Source organism: Sturnus vulgaris, chromosome 7 (assembly GCF_052056855.1).
Source record: "Sturnus vulgaris isolate bStuVul1 chromosome 7, bStuVul1.hap1, whole genome shotgun sequence".
Taxonomy (NCBI): domain Eukaryota; kingdom Metazoa; phylum Chordata; class Aves; order Passeriformes; family Sturnidae; genus Sturnus; species Sturnus vulgaris.
In genome coordinates, this window is record NC_142249.1 from 19,080,823 (window position 1) to 19,103,886 (window position 23,064).

General features: G+C 40.6%; 1 long non-coding RNA gene across 1 annotated transcript; it reads right to left on the minus strand.

Annotated features, from left to right (window-relative positions):
• Window positions 1-429: 429 nt before the first annotated feature.
• LOC148223189 (uncharacterized) lies at window positions 430-22,987 on the minus strand. Its single transcript, XR_015804817.1, has 4 exons — window positions 22,851-22,987; window positions 20,913-21,020; window positions 6,616-6,715; window positions 430-567 (listed from the first exon to the last, which is right to left on the minus strand). It is a non-coding gene; the product is annotated as an uncharacterized LOC148223189 (long non-coding RNA).
• Window positions 22,988-23,064: the final 77 nt, after the last annotated feature.

The following is a 23,064-nucleotide window of genomic DNA, read 5'->3' on the forward strand; positions in this document are numbered from 1 at the left end:
TATTCCTCTCAACCTGTGCAGCCCGGCTGTGCTGGAAGGGAGGATCCAGGTCCCGGGGATCTGCTCCCCAGCTAAACCCGCACCATGGAGTGAGTAACTGCTGACCGACTGCTGGGAATGCATCCCCTTCTGTATCTGGGATAGCCATCCTTGGGCCAATCCTTGTGGAAACTGACACTCCTGACCATACTTGGGCCCTGTGGGAACATCTAGGATTCACTTTGTAGCATCACTTTGAAGCGGGAGAAGAACTGGGATTTAAGGGGAGACACAGATTTGATGCCAACCTCAGGTACTTTCTGCTATGAATTTGCCTTGACGCATCAGAATGCTTTGGATTTCCACTCAGGAAAGGATGTTAAAACTGGAAATATTTTAATGTAGAACAGATGAGGATTTTTTCCACCAAGGAATGAAAAAAAGCTTAACAAACGGAGTCCTTTACAAAAGACTAAGGAAGATGGGTTATCAGTCTTCAAGTATGTAAAAGACTTCTATGGAGTGAAAGGAAGCAATCAATCTGCTGTTCATGTCCCAGCTAGGTTGGTGAGAAGTAATGAGCTCAAACTGCAAGATAAAACTTCAGTATTAGCATTAGACTACTTTCTAATGGCAGTGAAAATGAAAAACTGTTGTAGTCTGCCTAAGTAGAGAACAAAGTCACCTTCATTAGACAGTGTTAAGAACAGACAACATACATCTATCAGACATATCATTATAAGCAGTTCTGCTCAGGGCAAGGTGATGGGCTAGATGACCTGCTCAGATTAATTCCAACTTTTCCTCTGTGACATAAAGTATCTCACACTGTTGAAGCCTACTCAGTTGTCACACAGGACCTACTTTCATGATCAGTTTTTGCCACTGACTGGCACCGACCAGCTTTTTGGAAGTCCTGAAGTGGATTGCTGGGATCGGTGTGATGACTGATACTTTCATAATGACCTTTTGTCTATTAGTGTTGATTTATTTATTCATTTCTTCCTCAGATGTTTGTTATGCATTTGAAATAAAATCCCATGAAAATTGATAAAACTCTTGCCCTCTTTCAAACCTCTTTTAGGGACCTGTTTCTCCCATGATACTTCAACATGGTACCTTTCCATTAGCTAAGCAATTTGCAGGAAGTTCTCCAGGGAGCAGTATGTACTGCACAAGCAGTGAGACTTGGGCTCAGCTCCTTACCTCACATGCAATATTGGTGCTTCCTTGAGTCATAGCTCCCCATATATAAACCAGGGATAACCATATGTCCCTAGAGAGACTGGTCTGAAGATAAATACACTATGGACTGTGTGACAATATAGGACCAACCCCAGTAATGCCTACTGATGAGAACCAGTTCATAAAAGCCACTCAGGTGTTATTCCTGTTTGTTTTGCTTTTATTCTCACCATTGTTAATTGATTTTATGCTCTTTGTGTACTTTGTCTAGAAAATGGTGTGCAATTTTCCTGGGGCAGTGATTGCACTAGTTGCAATGGGATCTCAGCCTTAAGTTATGTTTCTGGTATTAGTGCAACATAAACAGCTGTTGTGGCAGTTTGATAGTTTGGTTATGGAGTTAAATTTCTCCCCTGTGAATAATTTGTGTACAAGTTTCTGGATTAACTCATGCATATCCACATTTAGCTGTCTGCTGCTGTGGAGGCAGTCTGTAGGGAACAAACATGGGTCTTGACTGAATTTCCATTCACATTGTTTACTGAAGTTCTGGATACAGCTGGAGGGACTTTCAGTCACAGTTACCTAAAACTTTCCACATTGCTGAAAGCTGCCAAAGAGATACTATATCCAGTGTAGTATTCCTAGAATGTCTCCTTGTATCACAGTCACTTGTAAGGAACAATAATAAGCTCATTGGTCATTTATTTGATCCCAATTGTAGAGCTCCACAGTAAGAATTGACCTCAACTAGAATCTGACAAGTAATATTTGTCACCACCTCACAACTTATTTCTCAAAAAAGTTCTAAATTACCTTTTAAATATGTGTATGAATGGAGATTTAACTGGGAATGCTAGAGGCATGGTGGTATGATTTGGAAACTACTGAGAGCCTTGTCTTTTGCAAAGCAGAAGAATAGCTAAGTCACACCTCGTTTTTGTGCAAGAGGAGATTTTTCTTACAGTAAGAATGCTAAGCTCCTACCAGTGCTCTGCATGCAATCCCTGCTTCCCTTGGAAGGATGACAATCTTCATAAAAAGCAGCAGTAACATAATGTGCTGTCAGATTGTGAGGTCACTGTTTCTCCTTCTTCTGAAGTGAACCACTGGCATGTTTTCAAAAACTGTATCTAATTTAACCATATAATTCATTCTGATAAGTATTAGTGCTGAGAAGAAAACTTAGGAAACCTGATTTTGAAAGTAGTATGTTGTGACATCTCATGTCATTAAAGGCCTGCATTTCCAGGATTCTGCATATTGGCATTTTCAAGAAGCACAGTTTTAAAGCCAGTTTACAGTGTCATACAAAATAAAGTTGCCAGAGTACTTTAAAGGTGGCTCAGAGTTCTATTACACAGTGGTCCCATGGGAGACCACAGAGGGAACATGCTCTCAGGACAAACACTATACTCCTAGGCAACCTGCACACAGGCTGTGCTAAGAAAAGACTCTTCGGATAAATCTTCTTGCCTTGAGTGGAGTCCTGCAACAGGTTATAGAGAATCACCTAATATAGCATGAGTGCCCCTGAGATGTAGGTATCAGATGCAGAAAATTAATTGATGGGAAGTAGCAACTGTACGTACATCTGGGAGAGAAGGTAAAGTACAATGTCCAACCTAAACTGTAGTAAGAATTTTGAAACATTTCAAAGAAGTTTAATTGAAACATGAGGAAGTTCCCAGTCCTGGCCAGAAGTGCAGTGCTGTAGTACATATCTGTGCTATTCCTTTACTGACTAGATAGCAGAAAAAGTTGTGGGATTCTTTTTGTTTATTTTTAATTTTAAAGTGACTCAAGTTTGAGCTGCAATTCTTAATTCACCTCACTGCTTCTGAAGGCAACAGAAGAACATTATCATAATACTAGACTTTGATAAAATTGACATCAAAAAGCCTTTGCTTCTAGAAAAATGAAAAAGTAGAAACTAATTTTTTCAAGACTCTTCATTCCATGGTGCTGTTTACAAGGTTTAAACAGAAGGAAACACCTACTGAATAAGGCGTGTTCCAGATGTTCTTGCTTTCTCCAGTTCAACCACTATTATGATTGACACTAATGTGTTAGAACACCTTTTTGTTCTGTACCCTTGTACAAAAAGACACCACCTACAGAACAGGTGGGGTTTTGGCTGCCCTAGGTTTTGGATGGGTGTGAGACATCCACAGCTGAATCATGGACTCAGAAGAAGCTGTTGAGGCAATAAAAGGGGGGAAAAGGCATAAGTCCTTGAGATAACCTCTGGATTAGTCATTTTTTTCAGAGGGAAAAAACAAACAACAACCAAGCCTACACACTTTTGTGAACATGTCATTCAACACCAGTAATTCATGCTCTGGGAGGAGTTTTGTTGTTATGGAATGGGCCTTAGAATTTCTCTAAGACCTACTTAGGCATTGTGTCACTTTTATAACGTCAGCAGAAAGGCACTGCCTCCATCCATCAATCCATCCATCCACTACCAGCTTACAGCACTATGAGCTCAGCTTATTGGCCTAGGTGCCACAGAAAAAGAAAGGCCCAGGTCTCAGAGCTACAGAGAAGCCTACAAGACCTCGAGCCATTGCAAGGATCAGCCTGGATTTGAAAAGCTACACAAGGATAGGAGTGAAAATAGGGGAAAAATTATAAGAAAGAGCATGGACCATTAATAAAACCTCTAATTTAGGGATCTCCAATCAGAAGCTGACCTTTTTTGTATAGAAAAGGTTAGTGGGCAGTGTCTTCTCTTTTTATACATACAAAAAATGCAGATGTTTTTGTACATGGTGGTCAACTCTCCTGTTAAAGCTAGAAAATGTAAAAGGAGCTCAACTATTTCAGCTTGCAGTTAACAAGATGAACTGAAAGCTTAGAAATGCTAGAACTTAAAGTAAATCTGTATCTGAACAAGGGATGATCACTGAGAATCAAATACTAAGTCCTTGTCCATAGTCAGCACCATCCACCACATGGTGTTCCACCGGTGGCCAACCACAGCAGAAAAGTAGTGATTTAATGGTTTACAGGCAGCTAAATTATTATTATGCCAGTACTAGACCATTTGCATTTTGTTTGGGGCAGAGGCACACAGCTTCCATAACTTACTCTCCTTTTCCTTGGAACTGGATGTAAGTTGTTCAATTCTGTCCCTTCTGAGATCAAAAAAACAAAACGTGGAGACAGACTGAATTCTGAATAATGAGATCAGGTAGTAAATCAAGGAAGTTTGAACAAATGTAGCTAATTCTGTCATTATGTGAAATAAAACAAATGTTGATTCAATTCTAGTTTAGGCTGGGGCAGTCAAAGGCAGCTGAACAGAATATTTGAATGAGTAAAATAACATTTCTGCTCAGATGCAAATCTGTTCCTGTTTTTAAAACACAGTTTTAACATAAAAATGGTAGCGAAAAGGGTTGATTTTTAGGATTTTTCAAATTACAGCACAGTATATTAAGAGAAATGAGCAGCAATTTATCTGAATATGCAAGGCCATAAACGGGAGCAGTTCAGCAGCTGCTCCACAGGCAGCTAAACTGTCTTTGTGATGAGAGACCTTCCTGGAGAAGAGTAAAGTGGACACTCATGGGTAGGAACCACTAAAAAGCATCATTACCTATAAGTAAGCAAGCACTGCTGAAGACAGAACAGTGAGAGTCACTAGCAGGCAGCCTGGCCGTCTGTCTCCCTTTCCTTTTTGGTTATTTGTTGATTTTAACTTTTTAAAATGTTGTTTCCTTCCTGATGATGATGATGATGTGATTTGAATTAATCTGCATATTTGATTTTCACCTTGTAGAAGTTTAATTAAGTATATACAATTAATGACTGGCGTCAGCTTATCCTGTGGAATTTGCAGCAGCAGGACACCTTAAATGCTCCTGCTGCTGCTGCCTTGCCAGACCTGAGGACTCCAGTCTCGGGCACTGTCAAGCCAATGCTGTTCTCCAGTGCTTTGTTTCAATAGAAAAATGTGGCACATACAAGGGACAACAAAGGCAGCTCCTTTTTTGAAGAACAGAAAATAGATTAAGCTGGTCTCAGCTGAAAAGGATGCCATCAATTTAGACAGCAGCCTGCTCTTTCAGCTGAAAACATGGGAAATGGAGCAGCACAAATGGGTGAACTGCTTGATTCTCCAAAATATTTGTGAGATAATTAATCTCTGCTGCTTGCTTACTGCTCCATTACATGCAGTGATGTTGCTGGAGAAGGTAGGCATTTTCAAATGAGAGAAAAGCAGAATTTATTTTCTCTTTAACACAACATTCTTTGTGTGTTGAGAACTGAAAAAACAAGCTGTTCTTGTGTTCATGGCTCCTCAGCGCTGCAGCACTGGAAGTTTAGGGGCAAAGGAACAGTTGTAAAACAGAAAGTAGGGGCAAAGAAAGCAGTGCCAGACTTTGAGGGAGAAAGTACTACTGTAAATATACCTAATGACTAGGCATAAAAAGAGGTATTAAGTGATTCCTCATGCCCTTGTGAGCTGAAAGCAGCTTGGTGAGAAACCTCAGGGCAATCATTCCCAAGCTTGCTGGAGCATCAAGACTCTGGAATAATACTGTTGGCTCCCCTACTAGTGCACTCCCTCCTGGCCTATGGATGCACTAGTTTTAAGAGGGCAGTTAAGGAAAATAGTAGAACCTTGTGACTGAAGGAAGAATAAAACCATGATAATAAATTCAGCAGAGGGAGAGTTAGAAAATTGAGACATTTATCAGGACAATTATCTTGTTGTGACAGTGGTAGCACTTGCTTGGACATCTTGGTGCAAAGCAACTTGGGCCAAGAGCATTAAAACTGCCTTACTCCAATTAAAATAGCAAGTTTCAGCTGGAATGGAGAAAGCAGAAAAAGGAAAGCAAGGCAGAGCTAAAATGGCTGTTCTTGAGCCCCTAATTTGAGTCTCTCTTCTGTGTTTGCATTTTTCCTTAGATGGCTAGAAATAATTTCTGTCTTATGTCTCCAGTAAGATGTTTAAATTCCTCATTTAGTGCTCAGTACATCATTCAAATTCTCCAACTCTCAGAGCAGAAAACATTGCTTTTGGATCTTCAGTGGCTTTTATGGAAAGCTTTTTAGCAATTATTTGGAATTGTGTATTTATATATCAGCAAAGTAGCTTCTAAACACTTTTGTTATAGTAGCTAAATACATTTTATTGCAGCTTCTAAGCACTTTCTAAAAGCCATTAAAAATTAAAAAGGAAAAATTATTTGCCTCACATTTATTTTCCAGGTGATACTGTGTATCCCAGAATTGCCAAGTGTTCCTGCCTTCCGTAGTTCTTACTTGACTTGTATGGCATTGTTAGCGTGTTAAAACAGGCAAACTTGATCCTTATGCCTTGTCAATCTTACTTGAGATTTGAGTCTGTTATGTTTTGACTGGGTTTAAAAGAAAATATTTCCAAGTTTGGGGTTTTTTTCCCCTGTCAACCCTTGATTTCTCACTCCATCTTACCTTGTACGTTGCTTTCAGAACTCTTCAAAATGTACCAAGTGCTGGGAAGAGACTCCAGAGCCAGCTGCACAAGCATCCCTCAGACTTCTGGAGAGCTCACCTGTAATGAGCTGATTTGAATCAGTGCCTCTGTGGCAAGTTTTGTCCTTAGCCCTGCAAACCCCTGCAGGCAGTCCCAGCACAGGGCCAGCAGTGAGTCCTGGAGTCCCCAGCTGCTGCAGACATCCCCACCTCACATCCTGAAACACAGAAGCTGAAGCTGGACCCTGAAACCTGGTGACATCTTTTCATTTGACCTACCACATCTGGGGACAGCAATTATCTTACGTAAGCAGCATCTCTGTGTGAAGGCCATTTGAAATTTCATGATACTGAGTTCTGATTTTAGAAGACCTGGAAAGCTGAGCAGGGTGGATTAACAATTTTCTGTTAATCCAGCCTAAATGTGTAATTGGCAAAGGACTGGGATATGCTGCTTGTGACCTTTGCTTCCAAATGCACCAAAGCCCAGCCTTCCTTTTACCCAGCAGATGGCCAACTGCTCTTGCTAACAGAAAATAAACCTAAGCAGAGGCTTCCTCGCTAATGTTTATAGCCCTGCAGATGGACACTTTAAAGGAAAGGCAGCTTTGTTAAAACATAAAACAAAAACCTCTGAAACTTAAAATTCAAAACCTGTTATTTTGTGCTCCGTGGTAGAGCTCCTTTTTCTTCAGACAAGTGTGCTTGAGTAATAAAGTACATGCAAGGCCTCTGGGAAATGTGTGCTCTAGGGATGTGGGGTAGTTTACTTCTACCAGGAGAGCCAAAGACTGCAATAACACACATGGTAAGCTTTGTACCCCTGGAAAAGCTTAGAAATATTAAGCTTAATTACAGGATAAAATATAAAGAAATGCTTTGAAATTTTGTTTAATGCAGCTCTATCTGCCCTTCCCTGATGCTGTTCTTTCCCTGGGTGTTCTTTGATCTCTCAAGGACACTGCTGATTTAGGTGGACCCAGCTGCACACAAGTGGTTGCAATTTTGCCTAATGCTTGTGACTTTAGGTGGTCAGAGGGCACTCTTTGATGGGAATGTGAAAGTCTAAACTTGAGCTTGTATTTTCTCCAAAGTTCAAATTTAGGATTCATCCAGCAACTCAGACATGGTACTGCAGCACTCATCCAGAGGGGATAGGTTCAATTCACATACTTAGAATTATCCCTCATATTTTGTCTCCCACCTTCAACTTCTGCTGGTAGGTAGTTACCAAAATGGGCAGCTGATGGACAGGCGTCTTCTAGCATCAATGAAGGTCTCACAGGGACAAAATGAATCAGCTAATGGAAAGCAAACTGGAAATGGAAACAACAAACTTTCATCCATTGCTAGGACATTATGCAGTCTAACACAGAATGGCAACCGTTGGCAGACACTCAAAAGCTGGAGCATGGGGTGCTTGAGAGGCTTGGACTGACTAGTCACAGGCTGTGTCAGCCAACATCCTCAGGAACTGAGGACACAAAAGACATCAGTTCTCCTCCCAGACCTGCTCTGTTTGCAAATAATCTTCCCTCTTCTGCTTTTCCCGTAACTATTACAGCCAGTGCTATTCAGTCACCAGGGGGGTAAATGCACACCCCATCAAAGGTTACAGTAGAACAGATTACAGAAAAGTTTCCTGCTTAATTTTATGTAACTTCTGGAAGTATTGGAATTACGGTTTTATCATTACTCATATTAGCCAATTAGCTTTTTCTATCTGAAAATCTCTTGGATAATAACACAGCAAAGGATATAAAGTAAGGAAGTATGACTCTCCACTAGAAAACTAAGAAAACTGGCAGGAATCTTACGGGCAGATAAAGTAAATAAAATAGCACTAGCAATCTTAGAAAAGCATTTCAGATTTTGAAATGACAAAGCCCTTTTCAATAAGCCTTTTTCGTTACTTAAACACTGTTGTGCAAACAGTTTGAATGTTCTCCTGTTACTGAGCAGGAAGTTATGCAACTAGGCCGCAATACACATACTGCTTTTTGAAGTTCATAAAGCAGTAAAGTATTATAAAAGTATTGTTACAGAAGCAAAAGCTCTTCCAAGTCATTATAACTTGCTCATGTCACAAGAAAGGGAGGTTCTTTAAACTCTGTGTCATTGTGTATTATATATGTAAGGAATAAAAAAATGATCTTGGCAGACAGAAGCCCTACCTGCCTCGGACAATAATGGGTGCCACAAGTGTTTGCCTTTCAGAGGTGGCAAATAATGCTGTAAGTTCATGTACACAAGTATGTGCATATGGGCAAAGAAATGCCAAACAGGTGGAAAATAAAATTTGTGGCATGGAAAGCCACTAACTGAGGCAAATGTCTGAGTGGGTAAGGCCGAGAGCGCTTCTGTCCCCTGCTGATGTTCTCTGCCATTTTACTTTGGCATCTATTACCTGGATAGGCTTTTACTGTTTTCTGCCCTGCCCCAGGTGTCTCTAAGCTCAGTATTTGATTTTGCACCCTTTTCCCTATCTTGCTCCCTATGCTTGTTTCAGGCAACAACAACTGCATGGAGTAAATCTTTGGGGTTTTATAGAGCCATTTTCAAAACTTTGAGAGTGCTCCTACACATTTGGTATTATAAATAACAAAAGAAAGAAGCTAAAATTAATAAAAACATAACAAAAAGACAGAGCTAAATAATGTTATATACAGTGAAAGCAATTGGAAGTATGAGCATACAAAAAGGATTCTTTGATTAGCATGTTATGACGGAATGATCATTATTAGGGAAAGAGCATGCAGTACTTATTTCATCCACCAAAATGTGATTGGTTTTGTGTTTTGAATCCAGTTCTGAATAAATACTGTGGGGCAGAAATGTTAGATTCTCTTTCTTCATTTTGTAAGTCCATGTCACTTTAGGTCCTCTCACAACCAAGTGCCCAGTCCTCTCGTGAGCACTGGAGCAGACTCAGTGATGATCTAGTCATGTTCAGACCATGGTTGCTTCAAAAGGAGAGATTCTAGCTAAAAAATATAAGTCTTCACTCTTTTCTATCATACCCCCTTTTGGCAGAAGAGAAACATTTAGCACAGAACTGCTCTGGGAACTCCACACCAGCTCAGAGGTTGCCTTGCAACAGAGCCATACCTTGGAGTCCATATTGCTGGAAAAGAGAGAGTGGCTTGGCTGTCGCAGAATCTTCTCTGTAGCCTTTTTTTTTTTTTACTGGGTTACCCACAAATCACTAATTAAAAGGAATAGATCCTTAGAACAGATGCATTTAGAGTTATCAGTCAGACCTGCTATTTTAATGACTATTTTACATTTTACAAGGAAGAGAAGGAAATTACAGTAAACATCTTTTGATAACCTTCCAGCTTCCGCTCATATAGCTAACTCCTATTTTGTGAAAAGCTGTATGTATACTGTTTATATATTTTGATATTATCTAGAACTTCAGGACACAAGATGGCAGTGTACATACTAGTGATTCAGGCTTGGAAATGCTCCTGTTACTCAAACTAAGTATATAGCATTTTATTTAAGCCTATATTAATCTGATAACGTAATTGTGGTATTAGAAATTAACCTAAAAGTATTTGTCAACAACAGAAACAAATGCAATTTGCCAGTAAATGAGTATTGCATGAACGAGTGTTAGGTAAAGCTTAATTCAAGATTTTATTGTACACAACAACACTCTGGAGGCATTAAAAGCCTCTTATGAAACTCCTCAATTGCAATAACAAGAGGGTATCCCTTTATGAAGGAATGGAAGCTGGCTCAGTCGTAAGGGCTTCTGAGCAAAATTGGCTGCTGGGGAAAAGCACGTAAGAGAGCTGGCAGCCTGAAATATGTGGAGAGATCAGGGCTCTCGGAGGAGTAGTGCAGACCACTGAAGTGGAACAGGCTGAACAGTATCTAAAATTGAACAGGTGCCTTTCTGTGAAAAAACCAACAAAGCAGACAACTGTTTGGCATGACAATTGAGAGAAAAAAAACTTCCACTGAGAGACATCAATTTAGGGTATAGGTCTCTGGCTGGGGAGAAAATTGCTTAAAGAGCTACAAGGAGTTGGATCTTTCCATGTGTAATTTCAGAGGAAGTTCATTCAGAGCCTCTCTGGGCACCAGTGGGTAAAGATAACTGTAGTAACAAGCCTTCAATGCCACTACCTAGAAACCTCTTTGGTTGGGCTGAGTTGAATACTGGAATTAGTAGGTATAGCTACAAAGTTGTTTTGGCTGCCTTTCCTATCATTTGGTTATGCAAACATGGCCTTGCTACATAGTAAAAAGAGCCCTTAGAAAAACAGTAATATTTCAGAGTATAATATAGTCCTCGAAGTCATTATCCCTGTGGGATGTCTAATGCTGACAAAATTCTAGGCAATCCTCCTTTCTCCTGGGGAAAGTTCAGTTGACTTTGCCTCCCTGTACCTAAACTCGTGGCACTAATGGGCAAGTCAGATGGACCTAGGAGATCCAAACTCAACACCAAAGTTCATTATTTCTGGATACAGCTCTTAATATGACATAGTTATTAGGAATTAGATAATGAAAAATACATATTTCTCTCAGACAGGTGTGATAGAACTGTTTTCTGGTTTTGTCTCCAGAATGGGAATATTTGTTATCCTGTTGTACTGTACCATGGAAATCCTCCCTGTGTGAGTGGAGATGGGTGTACTGAGCTTGACCAGTGTTTTTGACAGAAGGTGGAATTTGGGGAATCCTGGTCCCTGAGTCTACTTTTCTTGTGGTCATTATCTCTGTATAAAAGTATCACCATGTTCCCAACCCCTCAATCACAGCAGCTCCAATGAAAAGTTGTCAGATTTTTCATGGTGGTCCACGCCTTTTGTTACAATTGGCCAATTGCTGCTTGTTATGGCCTTATGTTCCCACGCATAAATCACTGGGTTAATACTGGGAGTTCTTTTCCCTCTCCCTTTCTGTGTTTGCATAAGATTGAATTTGGCATTGATTCAAATCAAATAATTCAAATGCCTGGTATTTTAACTACAGCTGGGTGTGGGCTCATGACTAAAATAAAGTGTATTACCTAGCAGTTTCAGTCATTTGGTCCATCCGTCACAGTAGATTACAGAAAGTGTGACATGCGCAGAATTATGCATGCACTTTTCAACCGTCTAAAATGGAGGATAAATTGAACATGTCATGGTTCTAGGAGAGTTATTTATATTGAGTAAAAGCTGGGAAGGGACTAGAGCCAAAACTTCAGATCTAAATTACTTGAGTTCCAGGGAAATTTTAATCCAAATAAAAACTTCAGAGCTGTTCATTATATAGTTAAGTGAACCAACAAGAGAAGATATCTCAGCACTCACTCCCAAGCTAAAGAATTTACACCAAAATTGAAGCTTTGTGGTAAAGTCCACAGATGCTTAATACTGAGTGTGATCATTGCATAGAGTTACTGCCAACTGTCTGTTGTAACCACTCCACGTGTCTCTTTTGGCTTTGCATATATCCCTGTTCTTTATCAATGGACTTTTCCAGCCCAATAATAGTTCCTGAGAGTGTGTTATCAGGATTCACAAACTCATATTTTTTCACGCATGGACTGTTGAAGTTGCTCTCATTGTCTTGTTTTCATTGCAGCTGCCACCATAATATCTCAGGACTGAGAGGAAAAAGGAAAACATTGCTTTTTCTTGCTGCTTCTGCATGATCTTCCCTACAGTCTGTCTCATCTTCTTTTGCCTCTGGTCAGAACCCAACTATTCTTATCATGGTAGCAGTCAGCTCATGTAGGCATTCACTGAAATTCCACCTTTAGTTAAAACAGTACCTACTTTACTATTCAGAATAATTCCTAATCCAACCTTCTTTTACCAGGTATAACCAGTTTCCACCCCTTTCCTGTGATAAAATGTAACTGTAATAGCCCACCCCAAGATTAAGTCCTCCATCCCCAGCATTTTACAAAAGCACCTCTTTGACCTGACCCAACACAAATCAAAACAAATGTCTTTCCCATAGCCCAAAACAACTTCTTCTCCCCAAAATAAACTCTTCTCTTGACATTAAAATGCAATGACCTCCTCAAATTCAGGAAGTCATAGTGCAGCAGAGTGATTGTAGTCCTAAAGACACTTTAACCTTTTCATTTACTGCAAGCATCATCTTTCTGCCTGTCATCAACCCACAATGTAAAAGGTGAGCTCTGGACTAAGAGGGATGGAGCAGGAAATGTTGGCAGGCTGGAGATTGTTACCTTCTGGTCCAGCACAGGATCCAGCTGAGGCTTGAGAGCTGCTCAGAGCAGGCAGTTACTGGGGAAAAGGATATTGGGGGTTATCACTACCACTGATGCACTCCCCAAGCAAATACTGATGGCCATAATGAAAGTAAAAGGCATTATATTTAAAGTCAAAAGTAATATGCCTGTGAAACATGCTGGCAAATGGTATCATTGAGGCCAAGTGCTTAGCAGGATTCAGTAAAAGGTTATACATACATATTCATACATTTGTGCGGTGAATTAGATTGGACCTGATAAAAATTCATAATGGATATAAATGTTCACAGTTCAGGGCATAAATCAGCCACCAGCCTGAGGTCAGAAAATAACTTCCCCTACAGTCAGGCTGTTACATAATTATCAATTATACTTGCAGAGGGGAGAAAGGAGGTTGAAGAATAGGGCAATTTCCTCAGAGACATCTGGGAATTACTATTGGCAGACAACTAATTTAGATTTTATCTGGTATGGAAGTTCTTATTGCATCAAATAATGTAATTTAGAATTAAAGCATGTGATTTATTTTGTATTTTTTATTCTTCATATAATCAAGTTCATGCCTGAGGGTAACTGCAGGCCTTTCCATTACAAGCCAGCCAAAGTTAGTGACATTCACTGTGCTGTGTTTTCTCACCCAATCTCCTTAAAAACAGCTTCACATTTTGCAAGGAAATCAGGCAGAGTCCTAGAAATTTAGTTTATCAAAGTTAGCCAAATAATGCAGTCAATTTACTGTCTATATTAGCAGAGAAAAAGTTAGATGTGTGAACTGCAGAAAAATCTCATTCCAAAAAGTTCTCATTTTCACTGTTTGCACAGTAACCTGAGAAGGCTTGCAAAGGTCCTGAATATCTCGAATTGTAGCATGGGGGCTACCCCAAGCTTACGTTTTTTGCTTAGTATTATCAGCTCACCTAAGCAAAACATACATGTTTAGTGGACTTGTTTCCATCAAGCAACACACCTCCAGCTCTTGTTGCACTTGAAAACAGTCTGTGAGCTAACATAACACACATTGTGTGCTAAGAAAAGCAGCCTTTGTGACCTTGCAAACAGAGAGCTTAATGGAAAATCACATTATTAATCAATTGATTAAGAAACATGATGCAAATGAACACAGGAAATCCTTTATGTTTGCTGCATTGGAATAGTAGCTGCATTCTGCTATAGTTTTGGGAGCACATGATACGCTTATTGCAATTACAACATAAATTATCACCACAATAAATGTGGAAAGCTGAGAAACATCTATTAACAAAACACCTCACCAATTTTCACAAGGAAAAGGAGTGGTACTTGGCATCAGTCTCTCCTAAGCATAATTTCTGTTCCTAATGAGTATTACTAGAAATATTGCACAGTGATTGCTCAACATCTGGAAGGTTCTAGGGCCACAGTCTAAAAATTCTTTGGTATTATTAAAAATCTTTTTACTGTGTAAACTTGAGTGTAAAACTCTGTGCAAACTTTGTTCAGACAGATTTATAAAAGGAATGGCTGAAGAGAAGGCAGCAGATGCAATGTAGTAGATTTTTAAAATAGGTTTCAAATCATATTTTGTAAAGGTTTAAGTTGAAGAACGAATTGCAGCAGTCTTTGCTGTGCCAGCTGTGAGTTGCCGAGGACAGCCGTGCCCTGAGTGCAGGCGCTGCCTGCCCAGCTCAGTGCTGGTGCTGCAGGGCTGGTGCATTGCAGGCTCCTTACCAGCTGCCTTCGTGTAACACACGGGCTGCAGAGGCAGCCACGCTGCTCCATGCCTTTCTAGGAACAAACAGGCTAACTCCTTTGAGCACAATTAGCTCTTAACAGTGGCAGCCTTACCAGCTCTGCAGCTGAATCAAAAATGAGGATTACAATCGTTTGGGGTGGGTCGTGTGGGAACCATTTGACACCAATCTTCTGCCAGTCACATCTGCAGTTCTGTTGTGTCTCCTGCTTCCTTCTGTCCTGCTGCTGCTGCTGACACCCTGCCAGCAGCAAGCCATTTCCCTGGGATGCTCTCAGGCTGCTTACAACCCATCTGCCTCGCTCTGCCAGCTACCAAACTGCTGCTCCAGCTCCCACATTGGCTTCTCCCTCTTAAACGTTGTTTACCTTACGCTGGAAACCCCAGTACGTACTGGGAACCTCAATACAGAGCTGCAAAGACATAGGATACATTGAACTGTGAGGAGATGTTTGGGCTGTGAGAGATATGGGGGTAAGGACTGATTTTGTTTTTAATATTTTCAACAAGATAATGAAGTAAACTTCTGCTGTGTTCTGCTTCAGAACCTGCTTCATTGGTATTTTTGAGGTTTTTGAGACGTACAATTTACACTTAGAATATTCTGTTATATCCCCAACACTGTCAAAAAGAAAAAAGATAAATGAGAAAAAATTCTGAAAAAGCCAGAAAAACAATAATTGGATGGAGGCCAAGCTTATTTGGAAATATGTGCATATGTTTAACTTATCCAAACTTTTAAGGGTGATTAAGGGGAATTCATAGTGGGTAACTTCTTCTGGAACGAGCTACTTAGAAATAGAAAGTAGAAAAAAGGGGTTAGCAGGTCATGGGCTGCCAGAGATACCAACACTGCTTTGTTAGCTGCTGCTGTTGAGCAGCCAGAAAATTACCCTGGTACCAGATCCCCAGAGTGCATAAAAATGAGGGTTGCATTTACATATTCTGAGAATCAAGCTTAGGTTTTGTTTTCTCAGAAACACTCTCCCAGAGACAAACCGCCCCTGTTTCTAACCGGTATTTAGATAAAAGTGAGGCACATGATCCAATCCAGTGCTAAGGACTACACTGATTCTTTGATATTGCTTCCTATGCAAATACAGTCTTCATTACCCTGGGCTAGCACCTGTGCAGCTGCTCCAAAAGCAGCTCCTGCAGAACAGCATGAATAGAGACAGCAGATTGTTTAGATTTTAAACTTGGTAATGACAAACTGCCTGCTGCATTAGCAGAATGTGAGGTGTGACAAGAGGCTGAGGGAGTAAACAACATTTTATATTCCCATGTCATGTGACAATCGGGAGGAAAATCTAAAAAAAAAAAAAAAAAAAAAATTAAAGTAGCTAGCTTGTCCCATTCTCTCTGAAAATCAGAACAGTAAATAACTTAAGGCCTCCCCTGTTTAGCAAATACTTTTATTACAGAGGACACACAACAAAGGGAAGAGTTAGAAGATTAGAAGAAAAGGAAGGTATTTCCTAGAAGAGATTTTGAACAAACCATAGATTAAGTTTCTATTAAGAGTTCTATTTGTATAGATTTAGTATACTGAAATACTTTGATAGAGCAGATACCCTACCAATGCTTGTATTACGTCTTACTCAGAAAATGAAAGTCCATGAAACCTCTGCATTATTCTCACTTTCACACTTTCTGGACTTTTTTGGGGTATGGAAGGAGTAACAAAAAATCTATGAACTATTATGATGTGGAGTTCAGAAAAATCTAGGCTCTTGAGAACGCTGGAGAATTTAAAGGGAAAGAAAGGCAGGCAGGAGCTGAGTTGGCTCACCTATGGCATAACTGTATTCCAACACTTGGAGAATAGTGGGGGGTTCAACAGCATTATCAGACATGGGGTTCTGACTCTAAACCCTGTGATGCTTTTAGAGTCTTTGTAATATGTTTATTTAGAGTCAGTCTGGCTTCAGCAGTTAAAGTCACAAAACTAAGTCTTTTAAAATTCTTCCCACTATATTCAATGCAATGCAGGCTGCAAACATTTCTATTCATACAATTGAACCTGTATTGTAAATAGTAATATATACAGGGTCATTAATTCTGGAACAAGTTTCTTTATCTATCCTTTATCTATTTCAATATTTATTTCTAGAACAGTTTTTCTATTCTAGATTTATTCCAGAACTGCCTTGGCTCCAAAGTCATAGAAGTATCTTCCTTCTCAGGCATATTGATATTGTAGTATGCCCTGGGTAAAACAAGCATTAGGATTCTAGTTGGATTGGGTGCACAGATCATATCATTTATTATTTGCAGATGCCAGAATATTAAAACTTTCAGTTGTTTTCCCACCAAACTGAATAAGGCAGTTTGTTAATACAATTACCTCTGCATAATTGGAAACTAAATCAATGATGACTGCGTGATTTGAATGCTACTTTAAATAATTTCATTTTTATGATGCTGTTTTGTTGCACATGGTATCACCAAATAGCTTATTCATTTTCCTGCTGACTGTGATTTGAGTTTGCATATTTCTCTGTGATGGAAGAAGCACATTTTCAACCTTTCTAGTTTTCTGGGATACAGTGTGCATTGCTTTTAATTATTTAGGCTGACACACGTTTACACTAAAAGTACATAGTCCATAGTGAGTGAAACAAGAGAAGAGGACTGAGTGGACTATAACTTCCCTGGAAAAAAAAAGCAGCCACCAGAGGTCTTTGGCAAAGCCCTTGAAGGAAAACAAACTGTGGGGTAGACAAGGCACACAGACTTTAAGTGTTACAAAGGATAACATCAGTTGTGAGGTTTCTAACTCACAGGTTCTCTAAATCATCATGTGCAATTCATTAACTTGTAACTCGTGCACTTTGCATATGAGGAAAATACCTATCCAAGGGTGAGAATGCTCATCCTTCCTCCTTGGTCACAGTGCAGGTGCTCCCTGTGTCACATGAGAAGCACAAACATTAGTGTTTTATCAACACTGTTCTCATCACAAATCCAAAGCATAGCACCATACAAGGTACTATAAAGAAAATAAACTCTATCCCAGTTATAGCCAGTACAATCTCCACACCTTATTCCCTACTATCTACATCATGCTCAGATCCTATACTATCCAATAGATCCTCATCAGCCACCTTCCTCTTTCCCATCCTTTGCTATCTTCACAGATATAATTCCCTGTAAAATGTCCATAAAATGCCTGTGAAATGTCCAGGATGTTAGGCTCCATCTGTTCTGGTGGTCACTCAGGACCAGAGAGTTGCTGTGTTGTGTGGAGTTACTGGGCACCAAAGCCAGCTCAGGTGGGGTCACTGCTGCACATGCCCCACTTCTTGGCAAGGCTTGTTCTCCATTTGGCAGTGGCTCCTGCTATTGTAATCCTATAACATGCAATTCAGATCATAGTTCACAACAATTTAAAAGTGTATCCATTACAGTCTCCATCTCTGGTCCCTTTGGACTCCTACCCTTGCCTCTGCTCCAGTGCGGACTTATCCAGAGACTGCAGTCCCTTAGGGGTGGACCTGCTCCAGTGTGGACCTACTCATGGGCCATAGTCCCTCCAGGGTACAGCTGATGTGGCTTGGCCTTTCACACAGCCAGTCACTTGGAGGTGTACCTCCTCTGGCACAGCCTTATCCAAGGGCCACAGTCTCTCCAGGGGTGTACCTGCTGTGCTATAGACATATCCATGGCCACAGATGCTGCTGCTCCAACACTTATCCACAACCACAGACACTTCAGGTTGTCCTCCTCCTGCAGGCACTTATCCACAGGTCAGCTCCCTTCAACTCAAGCTGACACTGGAGCTACAGCCTGTCTGGCCCAGCAGCGATGCCCCAGGCCATGGGCCAGTCCAGGCACATTGCCATGGCTGTTATCAAAATGCTCCCAGGCACAGCTGGGTAGGATGATAAGCTCTACAGCAAACAGCCAGAGTGAAAAGAAGCCACTAACAAGCTCTAGACTAATGCACAGCAGGGCAAGCAAGACCTATGACAAGCACAGCACCCAAGCTATAAATTCAATCTAGCAAACTCTGACCAAACCTGTCATTACCTCAAAGCATTTGAGCCCCAAGTTGGTTACCAAAACAGGACTGTCATGGTTTAACCCCAGTGGGCAGCTCAGCCCCACCCAGCCACAGGCTCACTTACCCCACTGGGATGAGAGAGATAATTAGAAGGGTAAAAGTGGGGAAATTTCTGGGCTGAAATAAAGACAGTTTAATAGGGAAAGCAAAAGCCACACACACAAACAAAGCAAAACAAGAAATTTATTCACTTCCTGTCAGCAGGCAGGCATTCAGCCATGTCCAGGAAAACAGGGCTTCAGTACAGTTATTGGTGACTTGGGAAGAGAAATACCCCCAGTCCAAACATTGCCCTTTCCTTCCTTCTTCTCCCAGTTTTATATGCTGAGCACAAAGTCATATGGTCTAGAATACCCCTGTGCTCAGTTGGGGTCAGCTGTCTCAGCTGTGCCCCCTCCCAGCTCCTTGTGCACCCCCAGTCAGCTCCTTGCTAGGGCAGCCTGAGAAACAGAGAAGGCCCTGACACTGCAAGCACTGCTCAGCAATAGCTAAAACACTCCTGTGTTATCTTTTATCTGTTTTAATACATTGTTCTCAAGATTTTTTCAACTTGAAAGGAAGTTGATTTCTAAGGTTGTGATCAAGCTGTAACAAGACAGAAACTCTGACAATCACGCATTCAAATCATATCAATGCCAGCTTACTCTGCAGGATGAGACAAGTACCAGCAGAAGATCAACTGCTCCTGACTCTTCTGAGTCAAATTTAAAGCTGAACTTTTCTCAGGAAGATTAAGAGTGTATATTCTACTTACTCATATTCATGAACAAAGTCTTACCACTGTATTTCCATGGTTCCCAGGAATGAAATCATAACCAATACTTAATGTCAGGGATGTGGCAAAGGTTGTAGGCATATGGTAACTATTTCACTAGTCCTAGACATGAGGTCTTCTCCATGAAGACATGGAAGAACCAGTACTGCACTTCAGATTGTATGTTAACCTCATCTAACTTTTAGATGGCAGGGGTTAGGGAAGATGAATTCCATGGTGGATGAAAACATGCCAACTTATGCCAATTAGCAAGCAGGCATCTATGGTCCATCTCATGACTCTGTGATGTAAGAAGGGAACAGAACTTGAGTCACGTGTGATGCTAATTCCAGGCTGTTTGATTTACATTTCATGCTGAGATCTCTCTAAAACTGAGGATGTCTTCCTACCACTGAGTGAAAAATAAATGTTGCTTCACTGATTCCTTTCATCGGTGTTTTTCTAGGGATATCACAGGGACTGATTTTAAAATAAAACTCTTTATTAAAAATGCAACATATGAAAAACTCAAAATCCAAGATCCTCAGAGTCACTTCTCATTACAGTTTCGGTCAAAATAGTCACTGGTTGAAAGGTCAGAAATTCAGTGACTGAAGCTGACTTGACAAGTCAGGACTTGTCTCCAACATTTTTCAGAAGTCTGAAAGTTGTTATTTCAACAGATATTTTCTTATATTGCTGTTAAATCTGAAGGTACCCAAACTAGCAAGTCTTTTAAGAGTTTTTTTTTCAGCAGTAGGTGGCACTATCAAGTTTCATAAATATTGTAATATAAATTAATATAAAATTCTATGCACATAAATTATTTTAAAAGAACATGAAAAGATATCAGAATAAATTCTGATTAAAAAAAAAATCTAAATACTACAATAGAGAAAATGTCTAATTCAAGAATAGGAATAAGAATGTCCAGTATCAAAATAGGCAACATGTAACATTTAAAATACGTGTCATTAAATTTTCTGTATCCTCACTGTAAAGTACCACCTTGAGTTGTTCTTGAAAATACTACTTCAGCTACTTTGAATTTCCCAGAAATTATATGTATCTCATTTGCTTATAAAATGTAATACTGCAATAATGAGTGTCAATACATCTAGAATAAGTTATGTACTTTTTATGAGGTAAATTAATGTATACAAACAGGAATATGGCAAATGGAAAAAGCATTTGGATTTTTCTTTTGTGGTCGTCAAAAGTTTATACTTAACAAGCAGAGATGAGAGCACTACATGTAGGGCCAGATTCCTCCATGTATACTATATGGGGATGTTACTATATCCCAAATAAACTCCAGGATTAAAAAGATGCAATGTTAATTGAAAACATTTTCTTAAAAGCTTTACTATATAAAAATCTGTAAAGGGCAACTCACAAACAAATCTGTGTTTCCAGGTATTCCAGATTGTCTGATGACAAAATAACAATATCACAAAAGCACTGTGGGTGCCTTGTTTCAGAAGCTCCCAATGCCATATACCTCATTCCTCAGCAGTGTACAGCAGGAATAATCCAGTGCAACACAGCACTTTCATTAAGCTGGTTTTTGGATGACTGCCTTCTCATTAGAAATGAAGTCCTGGTCTGCCTAGCACAAAGTGTGAAGATAAGGAAAGGAGAAAAGAAATTAAGTAAGGAACGCAAATGAAATATGTAGTCAATGCTCTTTTATCTGCCTGACCAGAAAGTGTCCTTGCCATTTCTTCTTCACCCCAGGCTCCAAGCAAGCTGCTTGGCTGTACGTACTATTTCTGCACTATGATACAACCTATGCCAATGCCTAAGATTCATACTTCCTTTTGTTTTGTTTTCTATTAAATAAAGAATGTAGAAGACACTTTTATAGCTTCACACCATTTTTTCATGAACTGACATTGTGTATTACTCCTTCTGTGCTAACGTGGTCTGCTTACTCTTTCTTTTATAATACTGAGAAAGTAAAAAGCTGGTACTTAATAAAAAAAAATTTGCAAGGATCTGGCAGCAGCTGCATTCAAAAGGTTTTTAAACTTGCAACAGTCTGCTTCAGTTTCTCCAGAATCTTCAAGAGTCCTTCTTGTTGGATTCACTTGGGTTCACTTTCAGACCTCAGAATAAAGTGGTAGTACAAAAATAATCTGCAGGAATGTACTTTAAATTTTGCTGTTTGTTTTCCATTACAAATGATTCATTGTCACCTTGCATTCTACCTCCATGGAATCAAGCCATAGCATCATAAGAGCTGCTTCAATATGCCTAATTCATTCAGCACATCTCCTGCTTAGACCTCCACAGTGTGTTTAGTAGCTCCATGGACATGCTTTAACTAAACTTTCATTGTATGGGAAGTGTTTCCACTGCATCTTGTACAGTTATCAAATATGCATATAAGAAATCTATGTAAATTACAGGTTCTTCTTCCTTCCAAGGGATATATCAATTTCACATAATTACAGCAAGCGATATCTTTGGGTAGACACACAGCTGCAACACGAAGGTGCAAAGAACTTTTAAGTTATTAGAGATGTACCAAATTTATATACTTGTGCTATTTTTTAAATTGTAAAGCCACAGTCTTGTACCTTGAAGGGCAAACCTGAAAATGAGATCTTCACCCTAGCTCTGTTTAAATGGTACCAACAGCCCAGCAGCTGTGCATACCCAAAGCAGGGTCTGGGAGAAACTCGGCGCAGCGCTCTGGCTGCAGAGACAAAACACCCATAAAGCAGTAATAGGGAGATTTATCAGGTTTAGTAAGAGTGCCCTAATTCCACACTATTTGGTTCAATTAGTCATTGAAAGTACCTCAGAAATGGGCTCAAGGAGTGACCAAAGGGTCATCTGAAAGGTACATAGTATCATACACTGTCAGCCAGTGTACAATACTATACACACAATGGCAGCAGACCCTTTTCAAAATGATAGATTCAGTGCACTGAATTAACTTTGACTTTCAAAGGGAGTTCAGCTTGCTCTCTGAGTAAGGCAATTTACCATATAACGACAGGCGCTTTAAGACAAGACTGCAATAATTTGGTAACTGACACGTGTAAGGATTCCAGCCTGTATCCTGTCTGCTCTAACGCATTCCCCCTTACTTTTAGGCACGCTCTGGCACGTCCTTTGTTACTCCTGAGGAGTAGATGTGTTGGGGGATGCGATGTGTTATTTTAATGTGTGTTGCATATTAAATAGGGAAAGGCTGATAAAATGGTATCAGGACTAGTATGTCGCTCCGAAGGAAACCCCGCCCGGAGCTACCAATTCCAAACACTTTGTACGTGCCAGCCACGAATCTCCCCATGTCTTTTTCGGCTGGTTTGACGGCTCGTTCGGGATGCCCTGCCTGGCAGCGCACGGGGCTGTTCGGGGCGCTGCCGCCCCTCCGCGCTGCCCGCCGGGCTGCCGGCAGTGCTCCCTGCTCTAGCGCCGAACTCACCGGCGTCGCCCGGAGCAGGGCCGCTCCTCCACTCACCGACGACACCGGGAGCAGGGGCTGCCCGGGGGGCGCTGGGAGCGGGGAGCGCGGACGAGGTTGCCCGGCCCGGCCGCCGCCGCTGCCGGGAAAGCCGCCGCCTCCGCGCGTCCGGAGGGCTCTGAGTGGCTGTGCGGCCGGGCCAGGGCGGAGCGCGGGGGCGGCCGCCGTCCCGGCG